Source organism: Panthera pardus, unplaced genomic scaffold, assembly GCF_024362965.1.
Source record: "Panthera pardus isolate Hobbes unplaced genomic scaffold, ASM2436296v1 HiC_scaffold_1, whole genome shotgun sequence".
Taxonomy (NCBI): domain Eukaryota; kingdom Metazoa; phylum Chordata; class Mammalia; order Carnivora; family Felidae; genus Panthera; species Panthera pardus.
This window is the reverse complement of record NW_026526654.1, coordinates 42800764-42827579: the sequence shown is the minus strand read 5'-3', so window position 1 is coordinate 42827579 and position 26816 is coordinate 42800764. Positions and strand designations below refer to the sequence as shown.

General features: G+C 39.4%; 1 protein-coding gene across 9 annotated transcripts in view; it reads right to left on the bottom strand.

Moving 5' to 3' along the window:
* The window catches only part of KLF12 (KLF transcription factor 12), a 443329-nt gene that overhangs the window by 349943 nt on the left and 66570 nt on the right, over positions 1–26816 (bottom strand). Inside the window, exon 1 of one of the 9 annotated variants that reach the window (XM_019444198.2) lies at positions 22004–22311. The exons of the other annotated variants lie outside the window; for them this stretch is intronic. The gene's annotated coding sequence lies outside the window, so the exon portion shown is untranslated. Of the gene's footprint in view, positions 1–22003; positions 22312–26816 lie in introns of those variants that run through there. 9 annotated transcript variants of the gene reach the window in all.

The following is a 26816-nucleotide window of genomic DNA, read 5'->3' as shown; positions in this document are numbered from 1 at the left end:
CAGGGGTAGCCAATGAAAGGGTAGCACAAGCAAGCTTGACAGAGACGGAACCATTCTGTACCTTGACTGTGGCGATGGTTACATGAATACCTGTGACAAAACTGCACGAACTATACACATACGCACACATAAATAAGCACATGTAAAACTGCCAGAGTCTAATAAGCTCTGCAGGTTGTACCAATATCTTGGCTCGGATACAATACAGTCACACAAGATGCAACCAGTGGGGGAAACCGGGTGAAAAGATATGAGATCACCCTGCATGTAGGGGTGGATTGGGGGAGAATTCCTGTGAACTTATAATTACTTAAAAATAAAATTTTTTGAGAAGAAAGCCTGTCAGTTGCAAACACTGTTTGCTATACATACATACATACATACATTTAGTCAGGCATGTATTCATTCAACCAACATTTATTAAGCATATACTATTGCTTGGCACTGCTCTACATTCTGGAGCTACAGACACTAAAATGATTATATTCCTTGATCTCTAGGAATTCACAGCCCAGATGTCCACTAAGAAAGTTGTGTACAAAGGAAAGCGAAGGTTACAATGGTGCTCCATATAAAGACGACACATAACGGTCTGTAATTGGTCCAGATCATAGTCAAGCTTGACATGAAAGCAAATGTATTTGCCAATCACAGTTCCCTTCATGAAATAAATGATTATGTATGGTCAGTATAAAATGGTCATATTAATTAAGGTTGACATCATTAGAAATCTCAACCCTTAAGAGAAGTTTTTTCCTGAAGGTATTTCTATCTTAAGAGCAAAGAACGTTCAGTTACAATAAGGTAAATACTTTCATAAGAAGGGGGGTGGTGTTTGACTTCAAAACCTCAATGTTCCTTTTCAATTCCTTTTTGAGATACATCTTTGAGATGTTATTAAAATTCTTCAAGGAAAATTTACAGCTTAGTTTAAAGCATGTGGAACTGAGGGAGGGTAGCCTCCCAGGAGAAGAAAAAATGCTTGATATTTTTTATTTTTATTTTTTTGAGAGACAGAGAGAGAACAAGCAGGGGAGGGGCAGAGGGAAAAGGAGAGAATCTCAAGCAGGCTCCACACCCAGTGCAGAGCCTGACGGGGCCAGAACCGTGAGCTCGTGGCCTGAGCTGAAATCAAGAGTTGGACGCTTAACTGACTGAGCCACCCAGGTGCCCCTTGATACTAAAATTTAAACATCTGTAACTAATGAAAGAACATTCACCTGGAATAGAGGTTACTATTTTTCAAACTACAGCCATGGATTCACTTTCTATGTTATGTGTGTCCCTGGACAAGTTTTGTAAAAGCAGACAACTCCATTTTAAATTAGTATGATCTTTTATTTAAGAGATACTTTCTCTCTGATTCTGATTAATTCTGAATTAACGGTATTTCAATACTTTACTTTAAATCTGTCAATCTTTCTGCCAAGTTGGTGTAATCAGATCCTGAGGTTCCCCCACACTTCTAATGTTGTATCTGAAAAATGTGACATAAGAAAACATAATTCTGTAAAAAATTTAAAAATAAGAAAATAATGCTATTATTAGGCTTTAGCTTTACTGAAGATTTATTACAAAAATACTACTTTTGGAAATAGGCAAAAATGAAAAAATAAAGGACCAACGTTAGGTTTCAAGAACGTAATACCATTAAGATAAAGATGAAAATTCTACATATATCTTTGGACTTAGCTTGGATGATCACTGGACTTAAGGAAGGAGGCAAAGATGGAAATCCTACATGTGAAACTGTCAGTTTACACACAGCACCACCCTGTAATTCCCCAAAACGTTCACAGAGAACCTACCGTCCAGAAATTCAATATAAAATTGTGCCTTACCACTATTGATATATAAAGAATGTAGTATATGGCTTGTTCAAAACCCAAACTCAATAATGTCAAAACCTGAGTGTGGTGCTAAACAGACACTGTGGTTGAAAGAATTCATATATTAAAATAAATAAATGGTAAGCCAGACATATAGGTACCTTCATATAAACTTTGCCTTAAAAAAAAAAGGCCATTAGAATATCACGTCTGTGAAAACTTAATCTGTCGCAGACTATGGGAACAACTTATCATCACTTCACTTATTATTTATTTATTTAATTTTTTTTTGAGTCTACCATGTACCAGGCATAGTGCCAAATGCTAAAAATTCAACAGGTCATCCAGAGTCGACAAGCTTCCTGCCATCATGGAGAACACCTACAAGGAAAAGGGAAAGGTAGGCCCCATGCTCTGTACCACCCACCACTCCTGGAAACAACTGATGCCTGAGTAGATACACTGGACGCCTACAATCCTGGATCAGGTCAGATTCCGGAACCTCAGGAGCCTACCAAGCAAGAACAGTTTCGGGAATAAAATCAATTTCCAGTACTATGAACTCAGTGCTAATATCAGTATGCCTACAACTTCTCTCCCTTGTTTTCAAACCACTTACGATGAATAAGAGACACTCTGAGTACCTCATTTAGATACACTGACTGCACTACATAACAAAGCTATGGTTATTAATAAGCGTTTTCTCCACAATTTCTTTGAGAGCTGCCCTCTCTGCCTAAACACACACTACGTACAATATTAAGTCATACAACCCAGGTTTCTAACAGCTGACTGAGATAGTCAAAAACGGTTCATGCCGAGTATCTAACAATCCTTGCCTCAGCAAAGCAGACCAGAACAAAAACCTGCTCTTTTGATTTCCCTTCACCCTCTCCAAAATTTTTTTGAAAGCTTGACATCATCCTTGACCCCTCCTCTTCCACCTAGATCTTTCCCATTTGCGAGTTGCCAAGTCCTGTAGGTTCTGAAAATGACTCTCAAATTGAGCCCTTCTTTTCTATTTGCACTGCCACCACGTCCAGAATGGCATTAAATAAAATCCGCAATACGACACAAACTGCATCTTGGGGTACCTGGGTGGCTTGGTCGGTTAAACATCTGACTTCTGCTTGGGTCATGATCTCATGGTTCGTGGGTTCGAGCCCCGCATCGGGCTCTGTGCTGACAGCTTGGAGCCCGGAACCTGCTTCTAGTTCTGTGTCTCCCTCTCTCTGCCCCTCCCCAGCTTGCTTGCTCAATCTTTCTCTCTCTCTCCCAAAAATAAACACTAAAAAAATTAAAACAACGCAAACCGCATCTCGAATGTTATTCCCTGCCACGTACACATCTTACCCAACAAACATACTCATACTACTTTGGCATACCTTTCCTTCTTATAGCACCTTTGCTCACACTGTTCCTGCCACCTGGTATCTAAAAGAAATCTCATCTTTACAACTGAGCTCTAAAGCAACCTCCTCAAAGAAACCTAACTCTACCTAATCTATGAACCCCCACAGTATGCTCTGTATGATTCATAAGCCTTGCAGTGTTGTTCCCTCGCCTAACTATTTATTATGGAATTATTTATGTAAGGGTAAGATTGCCCTTGTCACACCCAGGTCAAGGATGTATCTTAATTGCTCTTTTGTGAGTACTGTGCCTCAGCTGGGGCACTGTACACAGAAGAATAAATAAACATGTATCAAATGGAACTGACCTTGAATATTCATGTTAAGATACCGACTTATTCTCAAATGCAAGCACTATGTAAACGGGGCTAACGTTTTGATAAGTAGGAGGATAGGAACTTCAGTAGTTCAGCTGATTACAGCAACTGTGATTTCCTAACCTTCATTATCAAAATCACCAGTATCCAAAGCTCAACCTCATGAAAAAGGATCCAAATTCAAAGATACAGTAACAGAATCCCCCAGATTGCTGAGTGACACACGTATATACATATCCCAAAAGTGAGGTAGGAAGTCCCCAGGGCAAAACAGTAGTTCAGTAGTTTTTCAGCCTTGAGTCAGAATGCCCTGGTCCAATCATGCCTCCACACGTGTTACTGTGTGAATATATGAAAGGTATATACATTTTCTGCACTGTAATTTCATTATATGCAAAATAAAGATTGTAACATTGTATCTTCCTCATATAAAACATGTATGTGCTAAGTTAGTGCTATGTAAGTGTTTGCTATTATTATTTTCTGTAACGTAATGGTTTATTCATAACTTACTTAAATATTTAGAATGAGATTATCTACTGGTTAATTCTTAATACATAAGCTGTCACGTGCAATTAGCAGCTTAAGGACCCAATTCTGAAAATGGATCTGACCTGGTAGCATCTCTCCCTGCCAGGAATATTCCATGTTTTTACTGTAACAATGATACCAAAAGGTCAGGAAGTCTCAAAGATTGCTCAAAAGAAGCAAACCCAGCACAGGATCTCTGTTTCGATTCAGCTATGTTGAACAATGTTGGAGGTAGGGTTCTATGAATCCTAGTTACCAGCCAGAGCTTGAATTGACTGAAAGACTTAATGGATTGCTGAGTCTTAACATCAATTAAATAAGACCTGATAAGTATGTCCAAAAGAGTAATAAAATAATTCAGAAGGACCTCATAAATATGTAACATTAAATATTTGCGATGTGTCATTCAATCAAACAGATAAGATCTGTGCTTCACAGAACAGGAACTCATAAAGCATTTAAATGAATATGAGCAAAGCATTAACTGAGGCACAAATTAAACCTGAGACAGCACAATGATCTCCACTGGCAGGAAGACTTTCTAGTACATGGATATGTCAGGAGACACGGCAAAGTAAGAAGAAAAAGAGTAAAATACGAATCAGAGATTCAAGAAAGCAGCAAAGATTGGTCAAGATCTTTCTCAAGATTATCCAAATTAAAAAAAAACAACAACAAAAGAAGGAAGAAAGGTAAATAAGATTCCATGCATGATAAGTAACGTCTGACTAATTGAATGAAAAACCTCTCCACAAGGTTAAACTGAGATTTCCTTCATGAAATATTATTTTTTCATTAAGTCTATAAACTTGAAAGATTGGATGAAATAAGGGTCTAGTGCTGCTCAAGCTTTTCTAATTATCCCACTAATGGCCAGAAGGAAAATAAAATTAAGACCCTCATTTTTTGACAGATTAAACCATTTCAAACATCAAAAATTAATGCACCCAAATGCTTCAAAAGAATAGAATATGTTTAGCGATGGCTAAATACGGGTGTGGGGAAGGAGGACAAGGAAATGATAATTTACAGTAGCTTGATCGAGGGCCATTCTGTGATGACACAGGAGCAATGAAACAGAGACAACTACAAAAATCCTTCCAACTTCCCGATAAACACAGAGCAGTTACCGCTGGGAAAATGTAAATTTACCTGTGTGTGTGTGTGTGTACATACGTACACTCTTGGTTTTCGTGATGGTTTCAGTGATTCTTGATACTTTACTAAAATATAGTAAATTCTAATTATATGAGTTTCTTGGTCCTCAACCATGACAACTAGCAAAAGCTACCCAGCTCCCTTATCTAAAGAGCACTGAGTAATTAATTAATGCAAAGAAACACAAGCAGTAGATACTGTACAAAGACATTGTGGGTTTAGATTTTCTCTTAGGAAGAGTTCCTTGAGGAAGGTTTGTATTTCTCTATTCAAGGCAATATTTATGTCTTCAATAAAGACTAAAATTGTAAAAACTGGGCAATGGATCTAGTTATAATAAATTTGGCAAGTCCTCACAGCTGTTTAGGCTGAAAGAAGAGAGTGGGAGAACACTATATCCATTAAACACTCCTTAAGTGTTCTATGTTTATAGAGAATCTTATAAGGAATTCTGCATCCATTCTTATTCAATACACAATACTTTTCAGCAGATCATATTTCATTTCTATGCCTTTTTGGCAAAATGGAAAAAAAAAAAAAAAACAACCATGTGGTCAATAAATGAATAACTTCTCCAGTCAAAACATTAATAAAAAACCTTCTTATACTTTGCCCTCAGATAAATGACTCACCAGAGTGCCCGGGGAAAATAAACTACCTCACAAAAAGATCAGTGAAAGAGAAAAACCTATCAGTCCCCAAACTGCAAAGGAATGAAAGGAAAACCACCCAGAAATAAGGCCTCTTATTCTACAGTCCGACTACACATGCTTTTACCCTCTGCCTCTACCAAGCAGTACTATTTGGGATCTCTAATTCTGTATCCACAAAATGAATAACTAAATGCCTGCTTTACAATATCTCATCAACTGCAAGCACACCTAACAGCCAGATCTTCATTTTTAAAACCATTCTCCAATGACAGGAACCAGGGCTCCTTGAAGAAATGGCTGATTCTAGGACTGAGACAGGAGACATACAAGATGACTATGCAGCATCTTGTAGTGCTAGAGTGTAGAGAAGTAGGAAAAGAAAGAAAAGGAAGGAATGAAGGGAGGGAGGGAGGGAGGAAGGAAGGAGGGAGGATAATGGCAGTTTGTCAAAGAGATACAAACGCCAACTAAGAGTTACCAATGACCAAACCTAGAACAATTTAAACAACAAAATAAAGTAGTATTAGATTATAACCTAAAGTATAAAATAAATATACACAAGTCCATATTTACATAAATGTGTAGACAGACAAACAGATAAATAAGAAGAAAACGTCATGAGCTATAAAGAATTCCAACTAATTTTTGTATATACTTCATCCTCAAGAAAGTAGAGCAGAATTCCCCACTCCTTAAGTGTCAGGAACGCATAGGGGCTCCTTAAACTCAAAGAACAGTAAGGAAGAAGGAAAGGGAATAACTTTACAGTGGAAAACCCTGACAGACTCTATCTCAGGCAGGTAATCAAGGTCATTGACAGTGATGCCATTTTGACAGTCAGTACTACTGATTTGATGTGATGACAGTGGCACTTTATCTCTGTGGTCCTCCTCTTGAAACCTGTAACCCCAGACTAATCATGAGAAGGGCATCAAAGACCATTTGGAGACATTCTACAAACTATTTGGCCTGTACTTCTCAAACTATCAAGGTCATCAAACACACGGAGAGTCGGACAAACTGTCACAGCCAAAAGAAGCCAAAGAGACATGACCACCATATGTAGCATGGGATGCTGGATGGAATCCTGGGATAGAAAAGGGACAAAGGATAAAAACTGAAGAGATATGAATCAAGTATAGACTTCAGATTAATAAAAACGTATCACTGTTGGTTCACTAACTGTAATAAATATACCATACTAATGTAAAACACTAGTAATAGCAAGAACTGGGTATGGGGAGTGTGAAAATTCTTTCTTCACAATTTTCTGTAAATCCAAACCTTAAAAAAAGTAAAGTTTATTTTTTAAAACGCCTGCCCCACCTTCTAAACAAGGCTAAATTTTTAAATAAGTTATGGAAGGGGAGCTGTTGTTCAATGGATATAAAGTTACAGATACACAAGGTTAGTAAGTTCTAGAGATCTGCACAACATAGTGCATATAATTAACAATAAGGTGTGGTACAATATGGTATGCTGCACAACATTACAGTACAGTCAGCAATACAATTAAAAATGTGTTGAAAGGGTAGATTTCATTTTAAGTGTTCTTACAAAACAGGGGGTAAAAAAGCAGAGGGACGCAAACTCACGGAGGTGATGAATATGTTTATTACAATGATTAAGGTGATGGTATCATGGGCGGATGCATATATTCAAAGTCATCAAATTCGTATATACACTTTTTTATACCTTATCTCAATAAAGGTACAAAAGAAGTTTATGGAAGTACTTTGTTCACAGGCTACAAAAAGAAACAACCGATCGCATTTTATTTTGAAAGGCTACTAGAGATTTGTTTCCCACCTGAAAAAAGAAACTAGGTTCCGGTACGACACTGGGCGGGTCCTTCAAAGCGGATCGCAGGAGAAAAAGAAGTTACCCAAAAGAAATTACGAATTGGAAATGAATCACGTCAGGATGGTCACTTCTTGCCTAGAGTTGAGACCACGTGCAGAGATACACTGTAACCACTCTACCAAGGAATGTTTAGCACTAACAGAAATAATCTCTGTGCAGAAAACATGATGATGATTGTTGTACCGCAGCTACTTTCATCTCCTCGCCTTACTACTGTGTTTCTAAACAGGCAGAGAATACTTCTACTTCCTTGCTATGCCACTAGAGCTATTAATTTTATTTTTTATCTCTTTACTGTCATTGATTCCCCTATAAGTTATTTTAACATTCTTTGCTTTCTTTGGAAAGAACTGCTAAAAAACAGGGGGAGGGGGGAACCGGAAATTAACATACATATTGGTTTTGAAAATCATAGTTATAGGAAGTTTACTTGGATCTCATGCAACCAGACATATATGTCTCTCCCCAGCATCTTTTCAGAATCAGCTCTCCTTAAGCCCAGAGAAATTCCGCTGAGTCCACGTGTTTGGGTAAGGATGTCTCCTCCCCTCCAAGCCAGGAGTGGGCATATGACCCTGGTGTAACCCAACCGAGTATTCTCCCCCTGGTCACCTTGGTTGATTTAGGGAATGGGTGACCAAGCCAAATGTTGTCATCAAAAAAACTGCTTGCTCTTTTTCTAAGAATATAAAAGGTCTATAGTGGACTCGATCAGCAGCCACACTGTTGTCACATTTTAATAATCTGAGAATAAAGCAGAAGCAACAAACCTGAAAAATGAATACAGAAACAGAGTACCGGTGACATCATTTCAATTGCTCCCTAATGCAGTACTTAAAAACACCTTCACCTCGTGGATGAACCCATTCCGTGAGCCAACAAACAATAAACTGGCTTTGAATTAAGCGAGCTTGAGTTGGGGTATCAGCTGAGGTTGGATACAGATGCGAGTGTCAGCATACTTAAAAGGACGGTGGCTTGGGCATGACTGGAGTAGTTCTGTCTCTAGCGTTCGGAATGCAAAGTCAGGCAGTCAACAGCTGGAACACAATTCTGCTCCCCTAAGTCCTATAGAAAACACCACCATTCCCAGAGTCTGACCTCACCCAGTGGTGGTTTATGACAGCTAGACCTCCAGCCATTGTATCGACATTCCACACAACAGAAATAAAGAAAGGATGAAGAGGTGAAGCAAAGGGAGTGCACTGGGTGACTTGAGACGGAGGCTTAGAGAATGCTTACTTACATCCGCTTACATCTCACTGGCTGGGACTCACCTGGCCACATACAAAGGCTTTACTTTGGGCAGCCAGGCACACAAGTAAAAAAACTCTTATCACAGAAAGAGGAAAGAATAGATATTGTGTGGACAATCAGTCTATGCCACAGCTGGGGTCCTATAATTTCCAACCAAGACAATTCACATAAATCCTATGGCTACATAGTAGGTATTCTTTCAATGACTGTATTTTTTAAAAAGGGAGCAAGAGAAACGTTAAGGCATCAAATCATTGTAGTACTTATGTTCTGGAAATCCCACACGACAATGACACACATTTAGAGTTCAGCAATATTAATATCTGATTTCATAGGTGAGAAAATTAACATTGTGGGAGTAGAGCTTTATCATGTGGCCCAAAGTTGTTACAAATTCAGTAAGGATTAAAATCTAGACTATATAGAGAAATTCTCTAAAGAAAAAGACAAGAAACTCAATAGAAAAAAGTGGTAAAACATATGGATAAATGATTGACAGAAAGGGAAATTCAAATGGCCAACAAGAATATGACTTTTGGGTAAAGAAAAAGCAGACTGATTATACACATTGACTTTCGCTTTCTTCCCAATTCAAATAAAATGAGAAGTAATAGATTTTTCTTTAGGCATAGAATGTGAGATGAGTCAATAACAGGAAAAAAGAATTGGAAAGGCAAAAAAACAGATGGAAGAAAGGTAAATGATTTAACAGACCCTAGAAAGCTGAATACAGTTAGGCCAATTGTGAGGAAAACCGAGAAGCAATATGACTTATCCAAAAAAACCTTCCAAAATCTGGGAAGCTGTCAGCTCCATATGACTCTAAAAATGGCGGTAAAATTTAGCTAAAACAAGGGAGAATGGTTGGCAATCCCTCTAAAAATTAGTTAATCTCCAGATATACTACCTTAGTGAACACAGTTAGATGTCTACCTTTCCTAATCCTAGAAGACCAGCAGTTTATTCTCTGTATAAAGTAAAACCTGGGGCCTCTACTGAGATATGAGGGACACCACGTGGATGAAGGAATCCTGTAGAGAACACAGTGAAAGAGGGAACAGTGTGTTGAGATGTCCAGTTTTCTTCTTGTTCAGGTTGCAAACCTCATGCCTGGCCTATTCCTGTTGGCAGGAGTCTGGAAGGTCGTTCTATGGAGAACCTAATTAGCCCTAGAATCAAGCCTACAGATATTTCCTGCCACAGGGGCTCAAAAGTCGGTAGCACAGCCGGTGACTCTGCTGAGAGTGTCCACGAATCTGCTGAGTGCTCCAACCAGAGATGACAGCAATTATCAATGCATTCAGAAACCAAGAAGAGGATGTCATTTTGAAAAGATTACTCTAAGAATCAAAACAACAAAAAAATGTTTTAGAAATTAAAAATAGTAGTAAAAGAAGGGAGATAATAAATAAAAGGATGGGAAGACTATGAAGACACCATCTATCACAAAGTAGAATAAAAGAAAATAGGAATAAAATAATAAAAACATTGGAATATCATTCCATAATATCCAACATCTGAATATGGGAGTTAAAAAGAAAACTGAAAATGGAGATGGGGACGGCATCAGCCACAGACCCCCTTGCTCCCCATTTTCCTTCTCTTACTTCAAGAACTGAATAGGTGATGAAAATAAATTTTGAGGTGGAACTCTTTGGAGGAAACAGTACCCTGGATCCTCTGACATGTCCCAACGCAGATGCTTGTTTATCTGAACTCAGGAAATGAGTGAATTTGGGTAAAAAGAGATTTCTGTATTTGGGGGAAAAATCTGTAAAACAAGGATTTATGTTTTGTCATTTACAAAATGATAGGACCAGCTGAGTACCCTGAAAAACTTGAAGAAAAGAGGCTACGCAGAGGCACATCACTGAGAAATTCAGAACATTTAGAACAAGAACACTACAAGTTTTCAGAGACAGAAAACTCAAGAGTCAGAGGAGAAAAGGCCATTAACAAAGGTACTAGGGGTCATAATGGCATCCAAACAGAAGGCAGAATAATGGAATACCCTCAGAACCCCAAAGGAAAATTATTTTCAATCCTGAATCCCAGATCTGACAACACTATCAATTAAGTACAAAGGTAAAGATATTCTTAACATGCTAGATGTCAAAAATGTACCTCTCCTACAATCTTGCTCCTTAGGAGGATACGCATAGTAAAGAAAGGAGCAAACAAAGGAGGAACCATAAGATAGGAGACAGAGGGCACGAAAAAAAGGAAAGGATGGTCGTGGGACCCCAGGCCAAGAGCTGTGCACAAGGCAGAGTAGGGCTGAACGCCCCAAGGATCTGACACAACTTTCTGTGACTCTGAATGCACAGAGAAAAGTATCAGACAACTGGGGGATTAAGCAGGGATGAGAATGCTCAAAATTCAGCAACCATGGAGCACCTGGGTGGCTCAGTGGATTAAGCGTCTGACGTCTTGTTCAGGTCTGTGGGTTGGAGTCCCATGTCGGGCTCCACGTTGGAAGCATGGAAACTGCTAGGGATTCTCACTCTCTCCTCTCTGATCTTCCCCCACTTGCACCTTCCCTATCAAAACAAATAAATGAACTTGAAAAAAAAAAAGAAAAGAAAACTCAGCAAACAAAATCAGAGGATAAAATCTATAGGAAAGGAAAAGTAATCATCATAGCACAAGTGTGAGAAGCACCTCTAGAGGTATACTTAGGTAAACATTTAACACTGATTTCATCAAGGCTGAGTCAACTACATTGGAGAGACAAGAAAGCTGTGTGCTTGGTGGGGGAATGGAGATGAAAAGGGCTAAATCCACATGTTACACACTGGGAGGTCCACAGATAAGGCTAACACTAAAGGAAATAAAAGAAAGAAAAAGCAATATAAACAAGTTATTTAGAGATACAATGCTTAAAAATCAAAAGAACCTGTACAAGTTGAGAAAATTTCCTTAGAGGATGGAAAAACAGTGTGGCGGGGGGGGGGGGGCGGGGGGGGGCGGGGGGGGCGGGGGGGGGCGGCAGCAAAGAATTGCTGCTTTGTCTTCACAATCTCTGTTGGTCAATATTGACTTTGTAAACTATGTGCATACAAAATCTTGATGAACATCAAAACTAAAAGATAAAACGAAGAAGATTTCTGATAGAAGCAGGAGGGTATTCCACGTGGAGTAATGAACAGTGAGGAGACCTAATACGTATCAGGGGTCACAGGGAGCCACGGGGGTCAAGACCGAGAACACACTGAGTCCAACCACATGGTGTGGTGGGGCGTGCAATTTACACAAGAAGAGTTGACACCAAAGAGGATGTGAACCCATTAGAGATTCTGAGCAGAGGACCCATGTGACAAGTTTAAGAGGATGAATCTTAGCAAGCAGGGAAGTTGGCAAGTGAGAGGCAGAGACTCCAGTCAGAATGGCATTTCAACCATTCAAGTAAGAATAAGGGTCTGAATTTCAATAAAGGCAAGATATATTCTAATGAGGGAGAGAGTCTGAGGGAGAAGTGAAAACTCACTAGAAGTAAATACACATCAAAATACCACATATTACTTTATGCTGATCAGAATGAAGACAATTAAAAAAGAGAATAATAACAAGTTTGGGCAGTCGTTTGGGGAAAGGGAAAACTTTACAGACAGCTGGTAGATATTTAAACTAGTACAGCAATTGTGGAAAAAATAAAAATATGGCAGTAATTAATGAAATGAAGTGTGTTTATGCCCTCTATGATCAGGTAACTTCACTCTTCCTAAGGACACATTCTGGGAAATGTTTCAGGCAAGACTGTAGTACTGGGACTTAAAGGCATTCAAGATTTCCACTAGGGAATGGAAAAATAAATTATGGTAGATGGATGTTACAGAATACTACCCAGAAGTGAGAACTAATAGCAACATAAACGGAACTTACAGAATTGGGTGAACTGTAAGAAAAGGAAATGAGTTTTATAGCATAAAACCACTTGTAGAAAGTAAACACACACACTTACAAACACCACAGATAACTCCACAAGGTCTCCTCCATATCAAGGGACATATTTCAGGGACCTGGGAGAGTGTGCTTGGCTGCTGGTTAGGAGCAGGGAAGAAAAGAGAGGAACAGAGGGAGGGATGGGAGAAAAAGAAAGTGAAACAGCGAAACAGGGGAAGAGCCTTAGGGTACCAGGAAGGGAGGTGGAGCATGGACTGAGGAGTGGGATGGAGTCCACTATCATCAGAAGATCAAAAGCACCATCACCACTCACACCAAACGGACCTCTAAAGAGAGAAAGAGAGAGAAAGACAGAATTGGGATCAAGTAGAAAGAAGTAGAAGTGAGGTCAAATAAAAAGAAAAGACAAGTAGAATAAGAAGATAAGAATTCCACATCTGGCTCTCAAACCTTCTAAGTGTGTGGCCCAAAACGAATTATTTTACCTTTCAATGCCTCGGTTTCCTTATGTATTAAAAAAAAAAAAAAAAGGAAGATACGGTAACTTCTCAGAGTAATTGTGAGGATTAAAAGATATCAGAAACATGGTACATACTGTGTAAGTTTTTCTAGGAAATAGTGCCGCAGATACGCATTTTTATGGTTTGCCCACCTGCTTCCCATCAGGTAATTCTGAGAATTTACATTTTTTAATCAATTATTCTAAGTTTTTTTTTTTTTTTAAGCTTTTCTACTGGCCCCACTCATGAGAAGACTAGTACTGAAAATAAGTTTTTTGATACATGGAAAGGAAATAACAACGGGTCCATCCATCAAAGCTGAGAATCAAGTTAACTTCCAAGGAAGCAGACTATCTACACTGCCCAACACCACACTCTACCATCTTGGCCAGATCACATCACACACAATTCAAAGGAAGAATTCTTCCCCTGAAGCAAGTTCTTATTCCAGTTTCCAAAGTGTTAAAGTGAATGCTATTTGAACATCACAGCCATGAGAAATAAATTAAACAGAATCAAATGCACCCCCTCTAGATAAAGTCAGCCCTCCTGGTACCTGTCCATTTCTCCCATTACTATGGCTCATATGAAAAGTTGGAGGGCAACTAGCTTTCTCTCCTTTGCATGTACTCTGCTCACTTCTGCCTCATAAACTACCCAATATACTCTACTCCCTGGCTCTAGGCCTTTCTCATCACCTCTGCCAACCCACAGTCTTGCTTTCCCTCTAAAACCTCCAGAGTCTTCCCTGGCTGCCCTATACTCTACATCTACCATCACCATACCAGCAATCAGTAAGAAAGCTCATGTATATTAACTTATACCTAAACAGGAGAAAGCCCTTGCATCAATCAGGAAACTCTATTATCTAGACTTTTTTTGGTTTTTTTGGCCATATGTTCATAATGAGCATGTTCAAATACCTGCTAAAATAAACCGCAACACCTAAATTAAGGCATCAAAGTACACTTTAGATTAAGTATCAAAGTACACTTACTATCTTCTATAAGCTATTAAATAAAATATTTATAGCGAAAAAAATTTCATCGGCCATTTGTGGTGAAAAACTATATCAAAACATACTTCATAACATATTTAATACATATTCCTTGTAATATTTTACATTTCTTAAGGTTTATTTATCTTGAGAGAGAGAGAGAATAAGCGAGCAAGCTTGTCCAGTGGAGGGACAGAGAGAAAGGGAAAGAGAATCCCAAGCAGGCTGTGCGCTGTCTGTGCCAAAGCCCAACATGAACCGTGAGATCACGAACCGTGCGATCGTGACCTGAGTTGAAACCAGGAGCTGGACGCTCAACCAACTGAGCCACCTGTGCGCCCCCATATTCCTTGTAATAGACAGAATTCTCAACTATTTCATTTAATGTTCTCAGTAATCCTACCAGGGTAGAGAAGGTAAGACTGCTCAAAGCCACAAGCCAAGCAAGCAGTAACAGGTTGGTGCTGTTACTCACTCAACATACTGCCTCCACTGGCTTCAGTAACAGCAAGGACAATGCTTTAGAAAAAGTGGAGGTCAAACACCTGGATGCTGGACCTTGAGCACAACAGATGTTCCATAAGTAAAAGGAATGGCTATAAAGCTTAACATTATCACATAAATCTCGTTGAACAAAAAAAAATGCTAAAAATATTGCTTAAAGTCCTGTTAGTACATTGTTGAGAGGGAAAATGAGGTGGAGGAAAAAGAAACTCTTGTAGCACGTCTGCATTCTGCTCAGGGTAAAGGGTAAAATGGGACCTAGAAACTCATATTCATTGAGAAACGAGATAAATTCACTTTGTGGGATTAAAGAGTACAGAATGTTGCTATGCACATTTAAAGGTTTCTTTATTAGTTGTAAGAAAAGTAACGTGAGTCATATTTTTTTAATAAAATTCCAATCCCAGTAAATTTTCCATGTATTCCATCCTATAAAACATGATTAAGGTAGTATGCTGAATTTGAAACTGCTCCAGTAGACCTTCAAGGGGTATTTCAGACTACTCACAGTATCAAAATTCTTAGACCAAAGTGGGTTAAAAACAAAACATATTAAGTCGACCCCTAACTCCAAAATTTAAAAACCACTAGGCTACTCAAAGCAGCTAGGACAATTCACAAAAAGAAGTCAAAGCAACTAACTCAGTGTCATCATGTAAGCTTCCAGACACTTTGGCCAAAAGTAATGGATACATGATACAGAATATTATTTAAAGAACACTAAAGGTAGGGGTTCCTGGGTGGCTCAGTTGGTTAAGCATCCGACTCTTGATTTTGGCTCAGGTCATGATCTCACAGTCATGAGGCTCCGAGCTGGGTATGGAGTCTGCTTAAGGTTTTCTCTCTGCCTCTCCTCTGTTTGCGAGCATGCACACGCACATGCGACTGGCTCGCTCGCTCGCTCTCTCTCTCTCAAAAAACAAAACAACAACAACAACAACAACAACACTAAAGGCACTATCATCAGGAGCTGGACTCCTTTTTCACTGGCAACATACGTCCCACAGAGTGTGGCACTCACGGATGTCTCTGCATCAGCTCCTTTGCAGTGGGCCCAGCCCCAAGACCTGACACTGACAGGAGAGGCTGGCAAGGAAGGGCAGGGAATAGAAACTTGGTTTTAAGATGACACAAGGGAACTTTGGAATTAGCAAGCTTAAACGACTCATTTTACAAATAAGAAAACAACCCCTAACTTACCCAGGAGTGCACAGCTAATGAGAGACCGCGTCAAGATTGGAGCCCAGGTGTCCCTGCCTAGACATTTTCTCCCAGCTGTGTGTCCTCCCCATTCGTGTCATTCTGGACACATCAGTGTGCTCATATATTTTACATATATTTTACATATTTTACATATTATACATTATGTATAACGTACACAATACGTTAACATCAGGGTCTTTCACTCACTGGATAGTGTACTTTCCATTCTTGATAGAATTGCTTTTGCCCCATTTCTCAAAGCATAAGGAATAGGTCTACGATCTTACTAAGAAATATGACTCACGAGCTTAAACATTTCCACTGCACATCTATCCTGACTAAAAATCAGTGAGCAAAGATTTGACATTAAAGAAAATTAAAATTCCATTAAAATATTATACTTTGTATTTACACATGACATTGGTGCCAAAGCGTCCTGACATCCCTATGAAAAAGTGGGGAATAAGCATAGTAACTAACATCTTATGGACAGGGAAGTTAAGACAAAAGTTAAATTTCTTGCTCCAGAGCATTTAGCAGAATAGGCAACAATGAACAAAACATCTCAAGTCCCAGGATACCAGCGATTGACAACATTACAAAAATATTTTAAAAGTGACAGAAAAAATCATGTTAAGAAAAACTACCAAAGGCAAGCTAACCTGAAGTTTTAATAAGTCAAATTCTGCCCTGTGCATTCTCACCAAAATGCCTCGCAGTCTTAGCAACACAAAAGTTGGAAATTTAGACATCAGTTTCTCAAAGCTACTCCATTCACTTAAATGTCTTTAAAAAGCAAAACCTTGGCTGCAACACAATTTATTTAGAAGGAGAAGAAAAAATGATGCCTTCTGCTGATGGGCTACAATAACAAATCAGTGCAAGGCATTTGCCTTGCCATCAGAGTATTTGAAGATAGTTGTAAATTGTAATTTCCTGGTTCTTTACAAGATGCAGTAGAAAGCAACAAGGCTTACCCCAGCAGCTCTGGTTTCTGTATCACCATGAACATATGATGCTCATCCCCAGAGTATGGAAACAAATTGTGGGCATAATCAGCACCCATTAACCTACTCCCCATGGTTGATATAACAAAGCCCTTCTCCCTCTGGGCTGGTCTTAACTTCTCTGTAGGCAGGGCTCACCAAGCCTCAGCACATGAAACAGTCAAGATGTGTCCACGGAATATTTTTCGTTTAACAGAGAAGGGTATGGATAAGCAATGGTGACAGTTGGAAGAAAAACAACAGCATCAATTTACCCTAAACACAGTTGTTCTAGGCAGTAGGCGGCCAGGAGGCAACAGCTCTAAAGCACCAACCCTAGGGCCAGGATAAACGGTTGCATGCATAAGGCCCGGGAACAAGTTCCAGGTGCAGCTGGCAGAGCAGGCATGGAAAACAACAGACAAAACAACCCCACGAGCCACCCTGGGTTGTACAAGAAAGGCAGAGGAAACAGGAACCATCTCGCTCAAGCAGTGCCAACCACCTTCAAAGGCTATTCTCAACCCCGTTGAGCGAAGATGAGTGTGCCTGGGATCACAGACAGACAAATGCAACATCCGCCTGGAAGAGGGCAGAGGAAGAAGAGTCCAGGGGTTCCCTCCCAGAGAAGATGCTTGAATAGGATTTAAGAGCTGTGGGAAGTGCGGAGGAGGAAGGAAGGGAGAGCAGAGAGGGAGAAGGAGAAAAGAACGGAGACCACACTGTGATCTGAAGTGAAAACTGAGGACCATATTGAGCATACACATCAGTGCATCAGTTATGCAACATACATGTAACCCACATTTCACTGACTGTCACTTCTTCCGGAAGCATCTGCTAGGGAGTTTTTTTCTTGTATGTTTGTTGGTAGTGTGTGTTTTTTTTTTTTTAAGGCCGGCTTTTATTGCTCACTTGTCATTCTACTTACAGTAAAGATTAATAACACCGCATATGGTGTGTGATGAATAAGAAATCCAACTTATATGGCACTAGGTGTGAAATTATGCAGTATACCCCTTTGACTGTAGAAGAATCCTATTTAACATGAAGAGTTTCCTACACAGACAGAAGTGAAAGTTGTTCAAGTATTTGCCATGCTTTGGTCTACAAATAGGATCAGAAAAGTAATCTGTGAAAAAGAAAACTGGGCTACCCAGCTATATTGTCAAACTAAAAAATGTTCTTTCAAAGTTACAGTCAACTCCAACTCACCAAAAATCTAGTCAACCAAAAAGCCAAGATGACCGTAATTTGTTTTGGCTATAATTCTACATGTAAAAGAGGAGTGGGAAAATATTGAGAAGCCATGTCTGCCTCCTCTGGGAGGGAAGGGGAGTGAAATTCAACTCCGTGTAACAGAAGTCTGCATTCTTCCCCTGCCATTGTGGGGCCTAGTAAAGAAGGAAACAGAAGACTCAGAAAATACGGTCTTCACATGAGCAAAAGGAGGTCCAGAGCTGGGTCTGGTCATCAGAGCCAGAGAAAAGTTGTAATACTCTGCATAACTTAAGAGCTCAGAGTTATTCAAGTTGCTGGGAGCCATTGAGGAGAGCAAGAAAGAGGGTTACGCACTATGCTGGGCTGCCAGGCCCAAGCTGTTGAAAAGTGATGAGGGAATTTTACTAACATGGTCTAGGACCCAATTTCAAGCTTTTTGTTCCTGAACATCTAACTTTTCTATTTCCCTTGTCTTCATAAAGGTAATTCCACATGGTCTTTGTAATTTAAAAAAAAAAAAAAAAAAGCCAGGGCAAGGGGCTGTGTGTGTGCATGGGTAGGTACAAAGTGCAACAGGGACAGCCAGTTTGAGACGGTGAGACACAAGCAGAGCTCAGGGGCCTCCTGTCCACAGTCTCCGCCCCATCCCCATAGACCAAGAGAAAACCCTGACCTCCTCCCATTACTTCTGAAAACGGGCTAATTTCACTGGACTCTCAGAGAGCAGGTTACAGCAGGTTTTGTACCAAAAAGACAGATTCAAAACAATCAAAAGGGTGGCTACTATGATGTCTTTTAGAACCAGAACACTCAGTGTAAGTTGAATTATCTATCACTGAAGAAGAGAATCTTCCAGCTGTGTCAATGACTTGCCTCCACCTCTTAAAGAGGAGTAGCAAATTACTTTTCCTATCAGCTAGTCATGGACACACAAGAGAGACGAGTTACATCATTTGCTACAAACTGCAACTTAATTCAACATCTCTGAGAGAAAACATATCATCTGCTTTTAAGACTAGCATAAGAATTCAAATATTATTAGAGACAGCAACGTCTTCAAAGTTATTTTTGCTATACATCAGAGAAATCAGGAAAATAAAAGAGGGGAATGGTAACATGCAAAGGGAAAAGAGAAAGACAAAGAGCAAAAAGGAAAAAAGCCAAGAATATACACTCAGGAGGAAGAAATGAAATGAGAGGAGATATGGGGACACAGGGAGGGAGAAAATTAAAAAAAAAAAAAAATGAAACAGTGGATGAATTCACCCTCCATAATTTTTTTAAGTTTAATTACTTATTTTGAGTGAGAAAAAGCACAAGTGAGACTGAGTGGGGGAGGGGCAGAGACAGAGGAGGGGGAGAGTCCCGAGCGGGCTCCAAACTGTCTGCGCAGACCTCGATGCGGGGCTCAAACCCACGAACCATGAGATCATGATCTGAGCCAAAATCAAGTCGGACACTTAACCAACTGAACCACCTCTCCTAACTGTATGTAATTTATTTTAAGTTTCTTAGAGCCTCAGTTTTCTCATCTGTAAAACAGATACAAAGGAATGTTTCTCATAATTTGATCACTTAAAAGCAACATATAAAAATATATGAAAGTATGTGTGTATCCATACACAGCCCAGAGTTAGATGTAGAAGGAAAAAGGAAATCTGAACATACAAAATGACCATGAATGAAACCTGCCACTATGAACTCGGGGCTATTAGTCCTATTATCTACTCTCTCTGAAATGTTCATTGATCTCTATTCACAGGTTTTAATTTCTCAATCTTTATTCCTTACAGAGCATTTATTTCAGTCCACCAGAAGGGAAACTAACTTTCCAGGACGCAGGGGTAAGGGCAGCGGGCCAAATCTAGACCTTGGTCCCCTGTGTAGAGGACACAAAGGAAAATGCATCTTTCAAACAAGGGCCTTGAAGTACTGAACAACAAAGTAACAATATTAGTCATCACAAGTCTACATTTCTTTTGCTCTTTCTACAAACCAGGCACCAAGCTAAGGTATGCAAGATCTATTCTTTCGAAACATCACAACAATCCTTTTAGATAGGTTCTATTATTAAGTTTACCCTACAAATGAGGAAACTGAGGCCCACAGACATTAAGTCACTTGTCCAAGGTCCCACAGCAATAATGGGTGAGATAGATTTCAAGCCCAACATTTAAAAACTACACCAAATCTCATGAATCCTCAAGTACCTTCTAAGTATCAGAGAAAGCATAAATTACATCCCAGAAAGCCTTAATCTAACCCCACTGCACTGTTTCTTAATTTGCCCCCAAAACGGCAAGTCTACTAGTGGACATATAGTAATCTGCAATTCGATTCATATATCTAATTTCCAAGATACTTCCTAGGCTGTGAGGTTTCAGGTGAGAAAGACACTTTTGGGTCTCAGTTTTTTCATCTGTAAGGGCAAAAGTTCCAAGTGATGCCCCAAATTTTGTCAAATAAAAAATTACTTTGCAATCCCTTCCCCCACCTTCCTAGGAATCCCAAGGCAGTTTTGATCTTCCTGCTGAAACATGATGGAAATCTCTGGATAAAAGTCTTTTGGAATAGTCTGAAGGAAGCAGTCACCTAAATAAAGGTTACGTTACTTGGATTTCACATTGCATAAATGAAGGCCATGCGGTGTCTTGAACCTTGACTTTATAGGAGAGCTTTGTTAAACTTTTAACAATGAATAAGAAACGTCAAGGGCTGTGCCTGTGAAGCTAAGAATTTTAAGAAGTACACAGGAGCTCTTCATGTGTCAGTAATATAGAAACATCTATGCCAAATACCTTGGCTGTTTCTTTTTCTTTTGCACCAGGGCCTGCTGTTCAGAATGAAAGTGCCAGCAGAATCTTCCTGAGTTGTCTGAGACTGTGGTTACCCTACTTCTAATAAACAAGGCAGCTTCCTGTCTCTGGCTTCCCATTGCTCAACTGGGGTTGAATCATGGCAGCTTTTCACAGTCGTGACCCCTGAGTGCCCTCACGCTAAAGAGTGTCTGCTTTGATTCACTCCCCGTTGTAGGAGAAGCTACTAATCAGAGAACACCTTACTTTGGGGGTTGAAAATACCTGCATCAGTGAAGCTGAAAAAGAGTTCATTTCTCACCCTCAAACTCAGTATCTCATTATGTCTGAATTTACCTCCATTTGGTTGATGTATGTGGACTTTTTCTCAGTCTCTAAAGGGATGAGGCTCTGTGTACACTTTTAGATGGTTTCGGAAGTGGTTAAAATAGCATCCGGTAGATGATTCTCTAATCAAATACTCATTTATGCTTTTCTGAAGGATCTTGAATGACAGGGTCCACACGGCAGAGTTCAAAATCCGAAAATTAAAATGCATCTCAGGTTAAAAACTTTTTTCTTCACAAGTGATAGATCTTTTTCTTAAGGGTTTGAAAATGCAACCTAACAGGATATTCTCCCACTTTGGGCCTGTCCAACACAGTAATCCATTTGTTTTCAAGATACTGATAAATTATACATATATATATATATCCCACTTCCTTTACTTGGCTCAATCTCCTACAGGATTGCATCAGCAAAAGGGCAGGCTTTGCATCTGCAACCTTTTCAAGTAAACGAAAAAAGAAAAAGAAACCACCTCGCTCTATAAACAAAAGATTTCATCTCCAGCTTTCCGCCATCCCGTTCTCCTTACCCATGGCAACCCATTCTGTGGGACAGTCTTGGCATCTTGATATTGAGACACTGCTTCGGATAACCTGTAATAACTAAAACTCCTCTTCCCCTCCTTCTGCCTGGGCCATTACACTCGCCCTCACGCTTCCCAGAGATGTCAGAGTCCCAGCCGGTGTGAAATGCTGATGCTGTCAGTCAGCAGGAAAATTTTCTGCTTCTGCAAACCTCTCTCTCAGAGCTTCCTCTGTGCCGCACCTCCAGCTGCCTTGAAGCACCGTGTCAGTGTATTAAAATAGCTCTGCACTGATGACTTCACTAGTTCTCACAAACAGGCCAGTTGGCAGAACTCTCATGCAGTCTGCTTCTAACGGGAGGACATTTTTTCTTTCCCCACCACCCCTAATATGAATATTCAGTTTCATTTTGACTCCAGAGGAAGCCTCCTTTGTAAGGTTAAGTGCAGTACAAACCTCATGCAAAAATTTCAAAACCCTGCAAAGAGGCCTGAACTAAAAGAGCCAACCTATAGCCAGTATCGGGCACCCCAGTCTGTATTAGCATTTTTTGTGCTAAACTTCAAGGACATCAAAACTGCTAGGTATACTAACCTTATGTAACATGTTCTCATTTCATTCATTTTAGGGCCAAATATCTTCCTGAAGAATGTCTGTGATAACCGATAATCAGACTTTTAAAGCATTATTTCTCATGTTTGCTCCTTTGCCACAAGAAAGCTGGCATACAGTATCAAAGTAAAAATTAATTACCACTACACCTAATAATTAATGTGTCAATGGTTTCTGAAATTGAAAGAAAAATGTGTAAGGCATTCATGCAACAGAAGAGGTGCTCTGTATGGGATCACCAAATATTCTTATAATGTTGATAATTTTCCCTTATAGAATTTTTCACTTCCTTTTAGAGTAACCACATGCTAGTAAGAGAATATTCTATAGAAAAAAAAAAAAAAAAAAAAGGACCTTCTGATGTTCTGGCAACATAACTCAGTGCTACGTCCACACTGCACTTCGATTCCAAAAGAGAGCGTTTAGATTAACTGCTTCAGTGCCCAATGGACATAAGATTTATGCCTGGAGAAAAAGCCCCCATATGATTGTATGGACATAGAACTAATGAAATAATTTGGTTCACTGGTTTAAGATGGTTCCTCTAAAAGGGGTACAATCACTGTTCCCAAAAGAGAGAAAGGCACTAACATTCTTCTCTCACTGCCCCTCAATCCCTCTATGTCTGTCACAAACGGCATCTCCATGGCACTGTCTTCTTGCAGACAGGATGGCAGGAAATCACCTCTCTCCAGTAGTCCCAACCTAAACATCAGAAAGGAATCTTGAGAGAACACACGGGCACATATATGAGAATGAATTTTTCAAATGCAATTTACAATGATCTGTTTACTCCATAAATATCTGCTAAGTATCCAGCATGTGGCAAGTACTATCCAGAGCCAACAAAGACAAATACTGCCCTCACGGATTTCACTCACTCAAAGATTTTTTAGTTAGGTATTATATAGCCACGTAGCCTTAACAAGAAGACACACGATCGCTGCCATTTTTTCTTTATGTTAATGCAACGATTTAGAAAATTTGATTTTGATAGTATAGCCAAGGAAGCATTAGATTCCCTTAATTATAAAAACCAGGACCTTTTTGGGCATAGTTCAGAGAAATAATCATGAAATTAGAGTTATTATGTCTTTCTCCTGCAGAGGCTAATAAACAAAGATACAATGGAGATTCGGAATGCTGAAAGGTCAACTCTAAATGTCATTACAGATATAATGATTCACACAGTGATAGAATGGGCTAGGTAGTCTGTGACAGTGACGACACTAACCATCAAATCTCAAAACCATAAAGGACCTTAGTTAGAGCTAGTAAAACTCTCAGTTTTTACTAGTGATGTCTAGAAAGATCGCACGATTTGTGCACTCACATAGATGTTGTTATTTTGGAATCTATATGGTTTTTTCCACATCCTGCATCTTATCCAATTATACTACTCTGAGTCTGATTCTTTCTCTCTTTCTCTCTCTCTCTCTCTCTCTCTCTCTCTCTCACACATTATACTACCATGTATCTGAATCATACACAAAAACACATGCACACATACACTGTGTCTGATTCACACATCCACATTGTATCACTGTGTTGAGTTCATACACACATATACATTATACCATCCTGTGTTTGATTCACATGCAAACACAACACGCATATATACACATATGTACACCGCACTGTTTGATTCATATACACAACTTACTCGTATACGTATCAATCTATTTTGTATTACTGCATATATATACATACCCACACGCTATACCACCATGTATCTAATTCATATGCACATTCTTACATCCTAGTATATACACACATACACTAAAATATATAATAAATCACATTCATATTCAAACTATTCAGAGTGAGAAATTCAAATGTGAAAGACACTCGTGACTATTTCAAAGTTATTAATATTTCTATTATGTAGCAATTTATCTGGACTCTCATTTACCTCCATCACAGTGTCTAGGGACTACACAGGAAATGACACATATCTAGGTATTTATGATGACGTGGAAATCTGGTGACCCCTCTGGTATCCATTTGCATGAAAACTTCTGTTTCTTGGCTCAAAGGTGAGGATTTTAGAACTGTTTGTGTTGTACTGTGCTCCATATTATCGGGTAAGGGGGTGGATATGCACAGCCACCAGAGACTCAGAACGGTATTGTGTGTCCTTGCTTCAGCACAAATATCCACTTTCTGAGACCATAAAGCAGTGTAGGAGTGATGTGGAGAAAGTGCCTGAGGCACATTGCTTAGGACCCTGGCTACAGAGTGTGACCTCAAGGGGCATTCCCTCTTCTGCTCAAGGGTTGACCACTCAGAGCACTCTGAATGATCCTTCTAAATATACAAAATTAGTGTTCTTACTGGAGTTAGAATTAGCAATGGAGAAGTTCTCTCAGAAGTTTTATGAAGTGAGCAAGAGACTGAAATTGAGAAGACGCTCCATGGTAACTAGCTGATGGAATGATTCATCAGTACACATTAAATGGCCCTGAATACCTATGGATAAGGTCTTCAAAAATGGTGTTCAAAGTACCTATGGTTTATTTTCTTCAAGCTGCATGTTTCCTGTTTAGGAATTATGCCTCATTTTTGAGAGTAGACTAGTAACCCAAATACAGATTGAAATGCAAGAGATTCTTCCTGGTAACTAACTGATGGAAAGATTCATCAGTACACAGAAGGCGGCCCTGAGGACCCGCCCCTCAGAGGAGATTTTAAAAGGGGCTGGAAGTCCTGCAAGATCCAGGCAGGCGCATTGTGGGTGATGTGGCCTCTGCACATCCACAGTCTAGTAAGGCCTGTGGACCCAGAGAAAATACTTAGCAGAGGAGACTATGAAGGGGAAATGGAGAGGCCTTTGGGAGGGTTTCAGACCATACTATGTTATTCTAATAAAGTCTACTGAAGCAGATGGTGAATATTTTGAACACTTGCTTTCTTAAGCTACATGCTCTAATAGTCTAGTATGCTTTCTCCATCCATAAATAATTTCCCTTCATTATGAAATCTAGCCATTACCAACTCATATACGTATTATAAAGAAAGAGCCGGTAGAGTCAAACTATGAGATACTCCTTTTATAATCATTTTAGATAATAGTCTCGCAGTTTTAGTTAACATAGTGGGGGGAAAAAAACCACCAAGAAAATGGTAATGCAATCTGAATATATACCTCTGGGTCTCAGGCAGGAGAGTTTGACCTATCACTGAAAACATCAAAAACAGCTGCCCATTGGGAAAAAGTCCTGCCAAACCAGATAAAACCATCACCCCAGTCTTGGAAGACAGCTGTAACAGGTTGCTAGTTAACCCTTACAAATGGGACATTATTGCAAAAAAAAAAAAAAAAAAAAAGGAAACACGCAGATTTAAGAAAATAAACCATAAGTACTTTGAAGACCATCTTAAAGCCCTAAGCCAGAGCCAGAGATAAACATCTGCTATGGACCAAAATGACCAAGCCATCGTGGAAGTTTAAAGCCCAGGGTCGGAGGGGACATAAATAGCCAACTGCTTTGCACAATCTGGGATGAGCCCTATCAAGGAATACAGGGAAACCCTCAAAAATTAGCAGGTCAAGGACAAACTGCTAATTAGGCTTGACAAGAAGGAATTTGTGAGTAACCTCTCAAAGTGCTCCAAAGCAAATAAAAAATGTTGCTCAAAAAGATAACACCTTTGGAAACAAAGTAAGATTTTCTGTGAAGCATATATTTTAGATGAGAGAGAAAAAGAGAGAGACTGAGTAACTGTTTCTGTGGTCTTTATTAGGAGAAGTATTAATACTGAAAATATCAACGTATATTTCGAAACAGGTTGCAGGAACTAAATCAAACAGTAATTAACTTAAGGGACAGTCTAAACCTAACTATTAAACTAGATGTAACAAAAATCTGATCGGCATGATCACAGAATTAAAAACTCAAGGTGGAATTTGTAAACCATTGGCTCAAATATAAAATTTTAATTGCAACCAGCCACTCCACAGAAGGATGTTAACAGGGTGCCCAGCCACAGAGCTGTCAAAATGAAGACCTTCCAAATACTGAAGAAAACAACGTATTGAGGGACAAAAAACAAACAGGAATTAATGATAGAACATGGTCGAGCGCTCTCTCTACTTGAGAGCAATCAACAGACTGGAAGAAACCAAGGACCAGTTCTAAAAATCACATTTTGCAGCGGTTAAAGCGGTAGACCAATGACCAAGAGACAGACGCAGAAGCAGGACTC